The 16,507-nt window shown below is 37.1% G+C and overlaps 1 non-coding gene across 1 annotated transcript; it reads right to left on the bottom strand.

Moving 5' to 3' along the window:
• Nucleotides 1-3,362: 3,362 nt before the first annotated feature.
• On the bottom strand, nucleotides 3,363-3,468 carry LOC122116262. Its single transcript, XR_006148934.1, has one exon. It is a non-coding gene; the product is annotated as a U6 spliceosomal RNA (small nuclear RNA).
• Nucleotides 3,469-16,507: the final 13,039 nt, after the last annotated feature.

Genomic DNA, 16,507 nt, shown 5'->3' with positions numbered 1-16,507 from the left:
AATGCTTCTCAATTTTACAATTCATAAATATATTATTAAAATTATTTTCACTTTCTTCTTTTCTATAGCTGCTGAAATTAAAATTATATATTAAACATTCAATATTAAGAAATCAATAAGTAACTATTATTAAAATGATATACTATTAAACTCTGATTTGAATTATACTTCTAACAAATTGTGATCTAAACAACTCAATAGAATTAAGGGAATTAAGGGTGATCATTTTTAAACTTATTAGCTTGTTTTTTTTTTATTTTATTTTTTGGGTCCGATCGTGGGGCCTGAACTCTGGACCTGGGCGCTCTGCCTCAGCATTTCAGCTCAAGGCTAGCGCTTTACAACTTGAGACACAGCACCACTTCCGGCTTGTTTCTTTTTGCTTATGTCGTGTTGAGGAATCAAACCCAGGGCCGCAGGCATGCACGGCAAGCACTCTACCACTGAGTCACCTTCCCAGCCCAGCAGCTTGTTATTTGTTTCCTAATTGTGTCATTTGTTATTCTTGGTCCAAGTCATCTCTTCATCTTAATTGTTTAGTTTCCTATTTTATCTCTATTGGTTTGCTGATTATGCATTTTGTTTAAACTTTTTAATGACTGACATGAGGCTGAAAAGCTGTATGCTAGTTTATTACTTGCTATGTTAATGTAAAATTACTCCTTTCCACAGCTCTTCTACTCTACGATACTACAGTATTTCCCCCAGTCGCATCTCCTGTATCGCTGCTCTCATATATTTTATTTTATTTTTTATTTAAAGTTCCAGTATCGTTTTTAAAAAGTACTAAATCTTTTAAATATCATCACTTACTGTATTTTAAGAATTCAAGAATGAAAAAAATCACATATAATCACTCCAAAATGCTTTAAAACTAGGAAATGATAAAACAGGCCACTGTGAAGTAAATTTTCTTCTACTTTCAAAATTATTCTGAAAGCCTTGTGCTGGTTTGTCACACCTGTAATCCTAACTACTCGGGATACCTACTCAGGGGCCTGAGATCTGTGGATAACATTTGGAAGCCAATCAGGGCAAAATAAATTCATGAGATTATTTTTCAAAAAATTTAATGAACTAACAAAGGGCCAGGAATGGAGATGTAGCTCATATAGTAGCTCACCAATCTAGAGAGAAAGACATAGCGAGACCTTGAAGCCCTGATTTCAAACTCTGAGCATGCCAACACGCAGGAATGCACACACACTAACTTTTTCAAAATATCTTCATATCAGTGTTTTGCATTAATTTATTTGTTAACGATATTATTTGGGTACAATAGGCAAACTAAACTCTTCCATCTCAAAACATTTTTATACATTTTTTGTTGTAAAAATACTGTACAGAATGGTTATAGTTACATGAGCAAAGTAATAAGTACATTTCCTATCAAGCATTGTTACCTCCTCCTTTGTTTTTCCCCCACCATTCCTTCCCTTCCACCTCCACAAGTACACTCCTCACACCTCCAAGCCCCACCCAATGTCCCCAGCCTAAATTGTAAAATTCGTTCTTCAAAATATTGTCTTGTGCATCTATTGTTATACAATGGGTCAAACTGTATTCCTATTTAAGCATGTCGTTTTGTCCCTTTCTTTCCCCAAATTAGAGAAGTGTATATACAAGATGCAGGTGCACCAACATCAAGTAAAGTGAAAACAGGGGTTATATTGTTGGGGAGGAACACATAAAAAAAAAAAAAGAAATCACGTTGTACATTATAAATATGTGAGAAACAACAGCAAGAAAGAAAAAACCACTTGTGTCTCTATCTTGGGGGTCATTTAGCTTAACATCTACTTATGTAGTCATATACACATAGCTTTTCAACTTTTCTGCTTATCCCAGACATATACTAGTCATTGTAAATAAGGGATACCATGGGACCTATGTTTCTTTGGACTTGGCTTACATCAGTTAATATAATTTTTTTCCAAGTCTTTCCATTTCCTAAAAATTGGGCGATGTCATTCTTTCTGATGGAGGCATAGAATTAATATATATACACATATATATGTATATATATAGTATATGTGTGTGTGTACACACATATACACACAGAACATTTTCCTTTTTTGTGTTTTAGAGCAACTTAGTTTTCCACCTTCATCATTTTTTCAAATGTTTTTATTGTGATTAAATGATTACATAATTTCCCATATTTCACAATATTGTGGGATAGTGATGCTTAGTTAAAGTCACAAACACATTCTAACTTTGATGGAGCAAATTGTCTATCATGGTTTACAATACTTAGGAGTTCTATGAGCTTTGCAATAGAGTTATTTCCTCCATATGTATAGTTTTTTGTTTTGAAATATGTATATTTCTTTTGTTTTGTATAGTGTCTGCTGTTCCCTCTTTCCCACTTGTTCCCTCCTTCCCTTCAGTGACATTGAGTTGCTTAGTTCATTTTGGTCAATATCCAGTGCAGCTGATGGATCCCACTGTTGTATGTTTTTCCCTGATTCCCTCTAGTTCTGTGTCGTCTTCCTGGTTTCCCTTCAGTGTGCAAATATGATCAGCAGAATGAGGATATTTAGTAGTGATTCGACCAGATGAGTGGAAGTCCTTGGTTTCTTAAGTGTTGTTAATTTTGTTGTATCACCTTACATTTTGGATTTAACATCCACTTACCATGGAGACCATGTGCTGTTTGTCTCTTTGCTTTTGTCTTACCTTGCTCAACATGATTTCCTGTAGCTTGATTGATTTCCCTGCTAATGCCATTATTTTGTCTTTCTAATGGCTGGAACATATTCCGTTGTGTATAGTTACCACAGTTTTTGGATCTATTCATCTCTGGTGGGACATATGGGTTGTTTTCATATCCTGTATATTGTGAACAGTGCTGCAATAAACATGGAGGTGCATGTATCCTTGAATATTGGTACCTGTTGTTCAGAATAGATGCCTAGAAGTGGTATGAGTGAGCCATAAGGAAGGTCAATAATTAGCTTTCTGAGGACTCACCAGATTGCTTTCCAAAGTGGTTGTGTAAGTGTACATTCACACACACACACACACACACACACACACACACACACACACACACACACACACACAGAACGTTTTCTTGATCCATTCTTCTACTGAGGGGCATCGGGGTTGGTTCCGTATCTTAGCTATGGCAAATAATGCTACAATAAACATTGTTGTGGTGGTAGTTTTAGTATGGACTTATTTGTGATCATTTGGGTGAATGCCCAAAAGTGGGATTGCTGTGTAATAGGGGAGCTCTATGTGGAGTCTTTTGAGGAAGCTCCAAACCGCTTTCCAAAATGGATGAACAACTTTACACTCCCACCAAGAGTGCAGTAGGCTTCCCTTCTGGCCACATCCCATCCAGCATCTGTTGGTGCAAAAATATGGAACGATTCATTAATTTGCGTGTCATCCTTGTGCAGGGACCATGCTAATCTTCTCTGTATGTTCCAATTTTAGTGTATGTGCAGCCAAATTGAGCACAGAACATTTTTTATATATAAATTGTAATTGATTGTCTTAAACTAGACAATTCAACAAAAAGTAAGTTTAAAAAATTGTGAAATTTTGCAACCATGTATTTCTTACATAAGCACACATTTAAGAATAAAGTCAATATTGACATGACAAATACAAAATAATTCCAGATATTTGTTGTTCATGAGATGTGTAGGAGGAGGAATTCAATTATTCTACACAAGGCACCTGTCATAATGATCATTGCAGCAAATGTTAAGGTTTGTTAAAAGTTTTAATGATTTAAATATGTTTCATTTTGGGATTTGCTTATATATGCAAAATTAAGACTGGTAGGTCATAAATTTTTTCGATAAAGTATATAATATTTCCGGTAGCATGTATGTATATTTCAGAGTTTATAGAAACTTTGCTAATGAGAAGTTGCAAAGATTGTGTAAAGAAGCAGAGTGAAGAGTTAAGAATTTAAGTACACAGTTTCTGATAAATCTTTAGGGCTCCCTTAAGTTATATGTTAGTGATGAACAAATAATTATAAAAGCCACATACACATGATGAGATTATCTATAAATAGTAATCTTAGTGGGTAAATTTAAAGGCTACTCATAGCTTTATCCAGTTTTAAATGTACAGGAATATGAGAAAATAGTAAAATCTACTATGTACTTTTCAAATACTGAAAACCCTGGTAATTGTTTTGTTTTTTATTTTAGTAATCATTAATATATAATTATTGTTTTCTTTATTTATAGCATTTTTTCCTTGTCGTAATATAATACAACTTTTTGTGAGTCGTGATTAAGAGGTACTTTGAGAATATTATTGGGATGGCCACACCATTTTTCATAGATGCATGTGAATTTACAAATAGCAAAACTAAAAACAAAATATTGATTAAAAATTATATCAAGTAGAGTCTGAATCAGGAGTGTTGATAAATGTCCACACCTAAAATCTTAACCCTAGGCTGAAGTAGTGGTATTACAGTGTTGAGGCCACAAAATTGAGAAACTGTGTTTTGTTTTGTTTTGTTTTTTGCTTTGGTTTTGTTGGTTGTGGGGCTTGAACTCTGGGTCTTGGGTAGTGTCCCTTAGCTCTTCAGCTCAAGGCTAGCGCTATCACTTGATCCACAGCAACACTTTCATCTTTTTCTGCTTATGTCGTGCTGAGGAATGAAATCCAGGACCTCATGCATGCAAGGCAAGCACTCTACCACTGAGCCACCTTCCCAGCTCCTGAGAAACTGTGATTTAAAAAATCATCTGAACAATATTTGCTTTCTGCTTTGGGTTATATAATGAAATATATGAACACATTTTTATATTTTTGTGAATTGTCATACTTCTAAATTTATACTAACTACAGCCAATTTATCCTTTTCAAAGTCAAGAAATATTTCTGAGAGTTTGCTTCTGTGAAGACTGTTTTTGCATTTATAATTTCTTCTGAGCCATTTTTATTATCAAAATCACTTTATATTGATGCGTTATCATACATCAAATACCTTCAAATGTACATGTAGAGTCTCAAAATAGCAGTATGAATATCCTCATACACCTCTTGTTTATCTGTTACGCACTTTAATATTATGATATTTTTCTCTCTCTTTCACTCTCTTCATTTCTGCTTTCTCTTTCATGCTCCATGTCTGCTACTTAGAATTTCTGCTGGTCTACTATTATCCTTCAGGATCCACTGGTTTTGAGGGAACATGATAGGGACCATCAGTTACCCTTGCATTCTTTAAGAGTTATAACAGTGACGTGAAATTATTCTTTGCCATTCTAAATGGCAAAACAACAGATCTAGGAATTCCTTTTCACTTTTAGTACTATTATAAATTTTATCTCATACGAATCATTGGGACTGATAATATACTTTTAGCCTGGGACCTAAAAGTTCTTTTTCTTTTACAAACAACCTTTTTCTTTTATTATCAGTAAGTAACAAAAACAAAGCTATCCTATGGGAAAGTAGGCTGAAGTTGTTCACAGTGATGAAAAACAAGTTAATGGGGGAAGTGTGTACAAAGGATACCCCTCATATAACACAGATGCTTAGAGCAGTTTATCATGTACACTTTTTGATAAGGACAATGTGCTGGGAACTCTAGATTAAATCACTGAACACCTGATATATATATATATATATATATATATATATATATATATATATTTTATTTATATATGCATATATATGAATATTGGCCCATATATGTACACATGAATGTTACTATACACACAAATACACACATACGTACACACATGTACACATGCACAAATGGAAAAAGACACATAGATATAGCCAACACAGGTTTCACTAGTTGTTGAATATGCCTTAGACAGAATGCTTGGAAACAAATGTGTTGAAGATGTATTCGTCTCTAAGAGTTCTTTTACCACTCCTCTTATCTCTTCCAACTGGTACGTTTAGAGAGATTCGACTTGAAAAATGCAGGACAAGTGATAGCAAGTAACTCGGAAATCTCAATACGTATAGGTCATATGGTGTCTCCCTGCTCCCCATGGAATGCTTGCTCTTGTAGACACTCTCAACAGCCAAAGTAGCAGGACAATATCCTTGTTAAGAATAAAGTTATAAGGCTTTAAATGGCATCCTTCCTTGGGCTCTTTTCCAACAGTGAGCATCAATTCCTAAGCAGATGAGTGACTCCCCAGAAGACCGGAGTGCAGGTCAAAATTTAACCAACCCATATGAAAAGTCTAAAGTGAGCAATTCTGACTGAGGTCGTGCCGATGTCCTGGCAACGAAAATGAGAAAAAAAGAAAGTTTTTAATGTATTAAAATTTGAGAATAATTTGTAACCTGTCAATAAATGTGTAGAACACAATTATACCAACTGACAAAAATGGAGTGCATTTCATTTATATGCTTTTGGACTTTGAAAGTGTTTTTAAGTGTGTCTACACAAGTAGAATCAGCATGAAACAAGCCAGCATTTCTTCATTTAACATGCAAGGAAAAGATACAGGTTGACCCATTGTAACAATGAGATTTGCAAGATACTATTAGAGGGAGTTGTTGGGGATGGTTGAAGGTAAGGAATAGTAGGGGAAAAACAAAGGGGGTGGCAACAATGCTCAATTCGATATGTACTCATTACCTTACTTATGTAACTGTAACCTCTCTGTACAGTACTGAGCTTCTTCAGTAAAAATGCTGGCAAAATTGGTTAATCACTCATAGAAAACTAAAACTATATCCTTATATATCATCCTGTATCAAAGACCTCGGAGTCAAAGCAGACACACTGAAAACATTACAGATTGGAGTAGGACATACCCAAGGTCTCCTGTGCAGAGGCTGAAATTTTCTTAATAGAGACCCAGAAGCACAAGAAATCAAAGAAAGTTTGGACAAATGGGATTGTATTAAATTGCAGAGCTTCTGCTTTGCAAAGGACATAGCTAGCCAGATAAATAGAAAGCCCATTGATGGGAGAAGATCTTTGCTAGCCATACAATAGAGAAGGGTCTCATATCTCAAATATATGTGGAATTCAAAATATTAAATCCCCCAACAACAAATCCTAAAAGAAACAACTGCCCAATAAATAAGTGGACTAAAGACTTCAAGACAAACTTCTTTGAAAAGAAAAGAAGGAAGGCCAATAGACACATGAAGAAATGCTCAACCTCCCAAGCCATAATAGAAAAGCAAATCAAAACAACATTGAGATACCACCTCAAGCCATTTAGAATGGCTATAATCAAGAACTCTAATACCAACAGATCCTTCAGGGGATGTGGCCAGAAGGGAATCTTACTGCATTGTTGGTGGGAGTATAACTTATTCAACTACTTTGGAGTAGTATGGAAGTTCCTCAAAGATTCCACCTAGAACTTCCCTATGACCCAGCAATCTACCTTTTGGGCATTTACCCAAATGATCACAAACAAGACCGTACTAACCCTACCAGCACAACTATATTTATTGCAGCATTATTTAACATAGCTAAGATAGGCATCAACCCAGATGCCCCTCAGTAGATGGATGGATCACGAAAACGTGGTATTTAACCAAGTCCTAATCTTAGAGAGGGAAATGGTTTGGATAGAATGATCGGAGAGATTACAAAAAAACGAACAAGAAAAAATGGAAAAACCAAAATTTAAATTTAAGTAGTGAAACACTTAAAAATTATGTAAGTTTAAACAAATGATATTGAGAGAAGAAAAGGATAAGATGAGAAGAAGGGATGGATTGAAAGGAGAAATGAAAACTAAAAAATAAAAATTCTTAAAATTAGTTACTTGAAAATTATATACATATAAAGAGATAATACTGCTGTTAGAGAATTTAAGCCTAAGAGGTTGTGAATTGAGTAATAATTTTCTGGATTAAATGTGTACACAATGGGGTATAAGGTCTAATAATCAAAGACAGGTATATATCTGGGAAAGAACCGAACAGCAATTTAGTCACACAAAAAAAGAAAGAAACAGAAAAAAATGAAAAGAATACTTAAAAAGGGCCAAAAGTTCAGAAGAGATTTAAAAAAGCACAAACACACACACCTATACACCTAAAATAAAAATTATGGGAGGAAAATAAGATTAATAGAAAACAATTTTAACAATTAATTTTTTAAAAAGGTTCAAATAAGAGTTCTTTGATTGCAACAATGAGATGTACAATTCATTATGTCGAAAAACGAACTTAACAACTTTGGTGGGGGGTGGGGGAGGATCGGTTGGGGGGAGGGGGAGATATGGGATGGGATGGGAAGGGGAAACAACAAGGAAGCAACAATGCTTGATAAGAAATATACTCATTATCTTGCCCATGTAATTTTAACTCCTCTGTACTGTATTCTCACAATAAAAAATAAAATTAAATTTAAAAAAAGAGTTCTTTGATTTTTTTTTGGGGGGGGGATGGGGGCAATGGGATGATTGTGTATCTTCCGTGTCCATAACCAGTCTCTTGGTGGAGTCTCTGGGCTGCTTGTGGTGTCTGGTTTTCCTGTGGCTTGATTGTTTTCTGAAGTCAGTGTTTGAGCAGGCAGAAAAATGCTTTGCCTAACCCATTGTTTTGTTATCCTTCTCCCAGGCTAGTTCAGTGGGAGGTAGATTTGCTTTCAGTATCCCAAAAGAGGGAGAAGGGAGTTTCCTCTAGTTTGAAGATGCTGTGATGAGATTAGGTTATGGGTAGAGTTGAGGCCTTTCAGCAATCAGTAGCTTTTCCTTGCTGGGCTAGCTTCTGAGACTCTCAGAGAGCCCAGCTTGGAGCCATTCTCAGGGTTTATGTTTACTGAGTTTCAATTGTTTGTCTAGGCTGCTGTAGGGAGGGGCAGCCTCTGGCTCTGTTTACCCAGTGGTGAAAGTCACTCCTCAGGGGGCAGATTTTTCTCTGTCTGGGCTGGTTGACTTTCCCCTGGGTAGAGCTGAGCCTGGCAAGTCACGGCAGATCCCTGTGACCTGCTAAATGACACGTTTGTTTGCTTCCAAGGCCTGAGTTGGAGCTAGTTGCTCAACTGGGCCTTTGTTAGTATCAAAGATGGAGATCTCCAGTGGTAGGTGACACGCAGCCTTCCCTCCTCTGCTCCCTGAGAAGAAATGAGGAGATCAGGTTTCTACTCATGCCAGAATCTTGTTCCGGGACAGTTTCTGGTCTGTGATCTGCAGGATGAATATATCTGCTCCTTGTCAGTTCTTGATTGTGTTGGGTAGAATCAACTTGTCCGCCACATCTGGAGCCTTTGTCCCAGATTCTCTCCATAGTTATGGCTGCTAAGAGTGTCTCTGCTTCCAACTCTGCCACTTCAGCCATGGCTAGCTGCATGTGTTCAGATCTGTTTCCTTGCTTGGATTTTCCCTCTCTGTCCAAACTCTCTGCATTGAGATGACACACTTGGTGTGACTCTGTAGCCTAAGATTGTTCACTGGAATACTAAAATGCTTTCTATAAGAGAGTTTGTTTAGCCTTCAGCTTCTCCTCTGCCATCTTCCTCCGAATCTCATGATTTTTTTTTTATTGTAAAGATACTATACAGAGGGTTACAGTTACATGAGTGAGGTAATGAGTACACTTCCTTTTCAACATTGTTACCCCCTCCATTGTTTTCCCCCTACCATCCCCTCCCTCCCTCCCTTCCCCAAGGTTCTTTTTTTTTTTTTTTGATTGTGACTAAGTGATTACATAATTTCAAAGTCACAAGTTCATTCTAACTTTCCTGGAGCAAATTGTCTATCACAGTCTGTAATATATAACAGTGTTCACATGTTAAATACCATATTTGTGATCAGCAGCATGGGGATATTTAGTAGTGGTTCAACCAGATGAGCGGGAGTTCTTTGTTTCTTAAGTCCTGTTAGTTTTGTCGTATCACCTAACATTTTGGATTTAGCATCCACTTATCAGGGAGATCATGTACCGTTTGTCTCTTCGTTCTTGGCTTACCTCGCTCAACATGATTCCTTCTAGCTCCATCCATTTCCCTGAAAATGCCATTATTTTGTCATTTCTAATGGCTGCATAATATTCCATTGTGTATAGATACCACAATTTTTGGATCCATTCATCTGTGGTGGGGCATCTGGGTTGTTTCCATATCCTAGCTATTGCGAACAGTGCTGCAATAAACATGGAGGTGCACGTGTCCTTGTATATTGGTTCCTTTTGTTCAGAAGTGGTATGACTGGGTCGTAAGGGAGGTCAATCTTTAGCTTTCTAAGGACCCTCCAGACTGCTTTCCAAAATGGTTGTATAAGTGTACATTCCCACCAGCAGTGTAATAGGGTTCCTCTTTCTCCAAATCCCCTCCAGCATTTGTCGTTGGCTGATTTGTGGATGTGGGACATTCTGACTGGGGTAAGGTGGTATCTCAGGGTTGTCTTTATTTGCATTTCCTTCACCACCAGGGATGATGAACATTTCCTCATGTGTTTCTTTACCATTTTTATTTCTTCATTTGAGAAGTCCCTCTTTAGTTCCCTTGCCCATTTAGTAATTGGTTTGTTAGGTTTGGGAGGGATTAGTTTCTTGAGTTCCCTGTATATACAGGATGTTAACTCCTTGTCTGATATATTGCTGGTAAATATTTTTTCCCAATTAGTTGGTTGTCTTTCTAGCTTAGTTGCGATAGATTTAGCTGTGCAGAAGCTTTTTATTTTAAGGTAGTCCCATTTGTCGAGTCTCTCTCCAACTTGTTGTGACCCTAGGACTCTGTTCAGGAAGTTCCTTCCTGTGCCTATTAGTTCAAGTGTCTCTCCTACTCTGTCCTGCAGTAATTTCAGAGATTTAGGTTTAATGTTAAGGTCTTTAATCCATTTTGAGTTGATGTTGGTGCATGGTGATAGGCTGGGGTCCACTTTCACTTTTCTGCATGTGGCTGCTCAGTTTTCCCAGCACCAGCGGTTGAAGAGGCTCTGTTTCTTCCATTGTATGTCTTTGGCTCCTTTGTCGAATATCAGCTGGCTGTAGGCCTGTGGATTTATTTCTGGATCTTCTATTCTGTTCCATTGGTCTTCGGGTCTATTTTTGTGCCAGTACCATGCTGTCTTTGTTATTATAGCTCTGTAGTAGAGTTTGAAGTTCGGCATGGATAGCCCTCCCATATTGTCTTTATCCCCTAGAATTGTTTTGGCTATTCTAGGTCTTTTGTTGTTCCATATAAATTTTTGGACTGTTTTCTTTATTTCAGTGATGTACATCATTGGGATTTTAATAGGAATTGCATTGAATTTGTATATTAGTTTTGGAAGTATTACCATCTTTACTATATTAAGTCGACCTATCCAGGAGCATAGGAGGTCTTTCCATTTCCTAGTGTCTTCTGCAATTTCTTTCTTTAACTTTTTATACTTCTCATTAAATAGTTCTTTTACATCTTTGGTTAGGTTAATTCCTAAATATTTTATTTTTGGGGAGGTTATTGTGAATGGGGTTGCTCCCTTTAGTTCCCTCTCTTCCTGTACATTATCAGTGTATAGGAAGGCAACTGATTTTTGTGGGTTTATTTTGTATCCTGCTATTTTGCCGAAGTGACTTATGATTTCTAAAAGTTTGGGGATGGAGTTTTTGGGATCGTGGAGGTATAGTATCCTGTCGTCTGCAAAAAGGGATAGTTTAACTTCTTCTTTCCCTATGCGGATCCTTTAGTGTCTTTTTCTTGCCTTATTGCCCTGGATAAGGGTTCTAGGACTATGTTGAAGAGGAGTGGAGACTGTGGGCATCCTTGCCTTGTTCCTGATTTTAGGAGGATTGGTTGTAGCTTTTCCCCATTAAGTATAATATTGGCTATTGGTCTGTCATAAATGGCTTTTATTGTTTTTAGAAATGTTCCTTCTATTCCTATTTTCTCCAGAGCTTTTAGCATGAATGAATGTTGAATTTTATCAAAGGCCTTTTCTGCAACTGTGGCGATAATCATGTAATTCTTGACCTTGGCTCTGTTGATATGTTGGATTAGATTTATTGACTTACGTATGTTAAACCATCCCTGTGTCTCTGGGATGAAGCCTACCTGATCATAGTGTATTATTTTTTTTATGTGTTTCTGGATTCTGTTAGCTAGAATCTTGTTAAGGATCTTTGCATCTGTGTTCATCAAGGAAATTGGCCTGTAATTCTCCTTTTTGGTTGGGTCTTTGCCTGGTTTGGGGATGAGTGTGATATTCGCTTCGTAGAATGAGTTTGGGATAGCTCCCTCCTTCTCTGTTTCTCTGAAGAGCTTGAGGAGTATGGGTATTAGTTCTTCTTTAAAGGTCTTATAGAATTCTGCTGTGAATCCATCTGGTCCTGGGCTTTTTTTTGTTTGAAGACTTTTGATAGCTTCCTGTATCTCATTATAGGATATTGGCTTATTTAATTGGTTAACTTCTTCTTTGCTCAGTTTGGGTAACTTGTATTTCTCTAAAAATGCATCCATTTCTGCCAGATTTTCTTCCTTTAGAGAGTATAGCTTTTTTTTTTTTTTTTTTAATTTAATTTAATTTTATTTGTGAACATACTGTACAGAGGAGTTACAGTTACATGGGCAGGATAATGTGTACATTTCTTACCAAGCATTGCAGCCTCCTCCTTTGTTTATCCTTCACATCCCTTCCCAGCCTCCCCCCTCCCCCCCTAATCCCAATCCTTCTCCTTCCTCCCTCCCCCCAGCCCCCCCCCACCAACATTGTAAAGTTCGTTTTGGACATGACAACTTGTACTTCTCATTGTTGCAACAGGTCCACCTGTATCCTTAAACAACTGGTTTTTCCCCATCTCCTCCACAAGTTATATTGACATCAAATATAGTGAAAGCAAGGGTTATACTGTGGGGGAGGGACATACAAAGCAACAAAGAGATAATCTTATAAATGTGTTAGAAACACATGCATGAAAGAAAAAAACATTAAAATACACATCTAAGGGTTCATTTTCCTGACATCACATTATCTGACCTTTTCCGCTTGACTCATACATATACTAGATATTACAAATAAGGGAAACCATGGGACCTACGTTTCTTTGGGCCTGGCTTACTTCACTTAATATAATTTTTTCCAAGTTTTTCCATTTCCTAACAAATGGGGCAATGTCATTCTTTCTGATGGAGGCATAGAATTCCATTGTGTACATATACCACATTTTCTTGATCCATTCATCTACTGAAGGGGAACTGGGTTGGTTCCATATCTTAGCTATGGTAAATAATGCTGCAATAAACATAGTTGTGCTGGTAGCTTTAGTGTGGTCTTGTTTGTAAACATTAGGGTAAATGCCCAAAAGTGGGATTGCTGGGTCATAGGGGAGCTCTATGTGGAGTCTTTTGAGGAACCTCCATACTGCTTTCCAAAGTGGTTGAACAAGTTTACATTCCCACCAACAATGAATTAAGGTTCCTTTCTGTCCACATCCCCTCCAGCATCTGTTGTTGTTAGAGTTCTTGATTTTTGCCGTTCTCACTGGAGTGAGGTGATATCTCAATGTTGTTTTGATTTGCATTTCTTTTATGGCTAGGGATGTTGAACATTTCTTCATGTGTCTATTGGCCATCCTTCTTTCTTCTTCAGAGAAGTTTCTCTTTAAGTCTTTCGCCCACTTATTTATTGGGCAGTTGTTTCTTTGAGGATTTGTTGTTGGGGGGTTTAATTTTTTGAGTTCCAAGTATATTTTAGATATGAGACCCTTGTCCGTTGTATGGCTAGTAAAGATCTTCTCCCAATCCGTGGGCTTTCTATTGATCTTGCTAGCTATGTCATTTGCCCTGCAGAAGCTCTGCAACTTTATGCAATCCCATTTGTCCAACCTTTCTTTGATTTGTTGTGTTTCCGGGTCTCTATTCAGAAAATTTCGGCCTGAGCCAAGGAGACCCAGGGTTTCTCCTATTCCATCCTGTAATGTTTTCAGAGTGTCTGCTTTGAGTTCAAGGTCTTTGATCCATTTGGAGTTGATTCTGGTGCAGGGTGATATATAAGGATCTAGCTTAAGTTTTCTACATGTAGTTAACCAATTTTGCCAGCACCATTTACTGAAGAGGTTGTCTTTCTTCCATTCTATTGTTTTAGCTCCCTTATCGAAGATTAGATGGCTATAGGTCTGTGGGTTCATTTCGGGGTTTTCAATTCTATTCCATTGGTCCTGAGGTCTGTTCTTATGCCAATACCAAGCTGTTTTGATTACTATGGCTTTATAGTAGAGTTTGAAGTTTGGTATTGATATTCCTCCAGCAGTGTTCTTTCCATTCAGGAGCGTTTTTGCTATTCGGGGTCTTTTATTGTTCCATATGAATTTTTGGATTGCCTCTTCTATTTCCTTGAAGAATGAGGGTGGAATTTTGATAGGTATTGCGTTGAATTTGTAGATAGCCTTGGGAAGTATTGCCATTTTCACGATGTTAATCTTTCCAATCCAGGAGCATGGGAGGTTTTGCCATTTTTTAAGTTCTGTGTTGATTTCCTTTTTCAAGATTTTAAAGTTTTCATCATAGAGGTCCTTCACTTCTTTAGTTAAGTTAATTCCTAGGTATTTTATTTTTTGTGGGGCTATTACAAATGGAGTTGCTTTCCTAATTTCAGCCACACTTTTCTCATTGTTGGCATACAGAAAAGCCATTGATTTTTGGGGGTTAATTTTATAACCTGCTACTTTGCCGAAATTTTGAATCAGCTTGAGTAATTTGGGAGTGGAGTCTATGGGATTCTTTAAATACAAGATCATGTCATCTGCAAAGAGGGAGAGTTTTATTTCTTCTTTTCCTATTTGGATTCCCTTTATGTCTGCATCTTGTCTTATTGCTGTAGCTAGGCATTCTAATACTAGATTGAAGAGAAGTGGAGAGAGTGGGCATCCTTGTCTTGTTCCTGAGTTAAGAGGAAATGGCTTTAGTTTTTCACCATTGAGTATAATGCTAGCTGTAGGTTTGTCATATACAGCCTTTATCGTATTGAGGAATGTTCCATGGATTCCTAATTTTTCCAAAACCTTCATCATAAATGGGTGTTGGATCTTGTCGAATGCTTTTTCTGCATCTATTGAGATAACCATGTGGTTCTTATTCTTGCTCCTGTTGATGTGATGAATAATATTAATTGATTTGCGTATATTGAAACAGCTTTGCATCCCTGAAATGAATCCTGTTTGATCGTGGTGTATGATTTTTTGGATGAATTGTTGAAGTCGATTGGCCAAAATTTTGTTGAGAAGTTTTGCATCAATGTTCATCAAAGAAATGGGTCTATAGTTCTCTTTCTTTGATGAGTCCCTGCCTGGTTTTGGGATGAGGGTTATGATGGCTTCATAGAATGTGTTCGGTAGTGAGCTTTCTCTTTCAATTTCATTGAAGAGTTGGAGGAGTGTTGGTGTGAGCTCTGCTTTGAAGGCCTTGTAAAATTCCGCTGTAAAACCATCTGGTCCTGGACTTTTCTTAGCTGGGAGGTCTCTTATTGCTGTTTCTATTTCAATGCTTGATATGGGCCTGTTAAGCTGGTTTAACTCATCTTGGTTTAGTTTTGGCATGTCAATATTTGCTAGGAAAAGGTCCATTTCTGTCAAGTTCTCAAACTTATTAGCATAAAGTTTTGAGAAGTATTCCCTTATAATGTTCTGAATCTTGGTTGTTTCCGTGGTGATGTTTCCATTTTCATCTCTGAGTTTATTAATTTGGGTGTGTTCTCTTCTTTTTCTGATAAGATTTGCTAAGGGTCTGTCAATTTTGTTAAGTTTTTCGAAGAACCAACTCTTTGTTTTGTTGATTCTTTCTATAGTTTTTTTGGATTCTAATTCATTTAATTCTGATTTAATTTTGATTATTTCTTTCCGTCTACTGGATTGGGGTTTATCTTGCTGCTCTTTTTCAAGGAGGTTTAGATGTGTCATTAAATTGCTAGTTTCAGATTTCTCCAATTTGTTGATATGGGAGCTCAGAGCTATAAACTTGCCTCTGAGTACTGCCTTTGCTGTGTCCCAGAGGAGCTGGTAATTTGTGTGCTCATTTTTGTTGAATAGCATGAACATTTGAATTTCCTTTCTAATCTCTTCCATGACCCACTCTTGATTCAGCAGTGTGTTGTTCAGCCTCCATGTGATACCGGACTTTCTTTGGTGGCTTTTGGTGTTGAGTTCTAATTTTATTCCCTTGTGGTCAGAGAGAATGCAAGGTATAACTTCAATGTTTCTGAATTTAGACAAGTTTGCTTTGTGGCCTAAAATGTGGTCTATTTTAGAAAACGTTCCATGTGCTGCTGAGAAAAACGTGTATTCTGATGCTGCTGGGTGAAATGTTCGGTAGATGTCTGTTAAGTCTAGTTGATCTATGCAGCTGTTTAGATCTGCGGTTTCTCTGTTGAGTTTTTGCCGAGTTGATCTATCTAGTGGGGAGAGTGGTGTGTTAAAATCCCCAACAATTAATGTCTTTGGCTCTATATGGGATTTGAGGGAAAGTAGTGTTTCTTTGATAAATTTGGGTGCTCCATTGTTTGGCGAATAGATATTTAGAATTGTAATATCCTCCTGAAGGAGAGATCCTTTAATTAGTATGTAGCGACCTTCTTTATCTCTTCTCACGAATTTTAATTTGAAGTCTATTTTATCTGAT

The sequence above is a fragment of the Dipodomys spectabilis genome, unplaced genomic scaffold (genome assembly GCF_019054845.1).
Source record: "Dipodomys spectabilis isolate Male_0828 unplaced genomic scaffold, ASM1905484v1 ptg000129l, whole genome shotgun sequence".
NCBI lineage: Eukaryota > Metazoa > Chordata > Mammalia > Rodentia > Heteromyidae > Dipodomys > Dipodomys spectabilis.
Note: the sequence above shows the minus strand (reverse complement) of the source record. Positions and strands in the feature narration are given on the sequence as shown.